The sequence below is a fragment of the Cebus imitator genome, unplaced genomic scaffold (assembly GCF_001604975.1).
Source record: "Cebus imitator isolate Cc_AM_T3 unplaced genomic scaffold, Cebus_imitator-1.0 Scaffold194, whole genome shotgun sequence".
In the NCBI taxonomy this organism is placed as follows: Eukaryota; Metazoa; Chordata; class Mammalia; order Primates; family Cebidae; genus Cebus; species Cebus imitator.
The window spans coordinates 2,554,497-2,555,674 of record NW_016107509.1 but is presented as its reverse complement, the minus strand read 5'-3'; positions in this window follow the sequence as shown (position 1 = coordinate 2,555,674).

The following is a 1,178-nucleotide window of genomic DNA, read 5'->3' as shown; positions in this document are numbered from 1 at the left end:
TGAGATGAAGTCTCACTCTGTCACCCAGGCTGGAGTGTAATGGCACGATCTCAGCTCACTGCAACCTCTGCCTCCTGGGTTCAAGTGATTCTCCTGCTTCAAGCCTCCTGAGTAGCAGGGATTACCAGCATGCACCACCATGCCCAGCTAATTTTTGTATTTTTAGTAGAGACAGGGTTTCACATGTTGGCCAAGATGATCTCAAACTCCTGACCTCAAGTAATCTACCCACCTCAGCTTTCCAAAGTGCTGGGATTACAGGCGTGAGCCACTGTGCCCAGTCTGACATTGCATGTCTTTATATTGCACAGTCATCACAATCATTTATCTCTAGAAATTTTTTCATCTTTCCAAACTGAAACTCTGTATCCAGTAAACACTAACTCCTCATTTCCTCCTTTCTATAGCCCCTGAAAACTACCATGCTTCTTCCTGTTTCTATGATACCTCATATAACTGAAATCATGCAGTATTTGTCTTTTTGTGACAGGCTAATGTCACCTAGTATAATGTACTCAAATGTTCATCTATGTTGTAGCATACATTTGAATGTCCTTCCTTTGTAAGGCTGAATAATATCCCATTGCATGTTTATATCACATTCTGTTTTTCCATTCATCTGTCAGTGGACACTTGAGTTGCTTTCACCTTTTGGCTATTGTGAATAATGCTGCTGCTAACACAGGTGTACAAGTTCTTGCTTTCCTTTATTTTGGATATATACTGAACAATGAAGAGCAACATTTCTTAATGATAAAAGGTGTGATGATGTACTTAACAGGAGGGCTTCAAAATACATAAAGCAAACACTTAACAGGACCAAATAGATAAACAAATTCACAATCACAGTTGGAAATTTACTAACAGAACAAGTGAGAAAAAATTCAATAGAGATATAGAATATTTGAACAAAATAACTAACCAACTTGACCAAATTGATATGACACAAGTTAAAATAAATATTTCTTTCAACTGTACATTGGATGTTCACCAATATAGGCTGTATTTCATACTATTAAAAAAGTCTCAACCCATTTCAAAAGATTAAAATCTTATATATTCTCTGAACACAACAGAAATGAATTAGAAACCAGTAATAAAGAGATTTAAAAATATCAAATATTTGAAGCAACACACTTCTAAATGAGACTTAATTCAAAGAGTAAGGCACAAGGCTA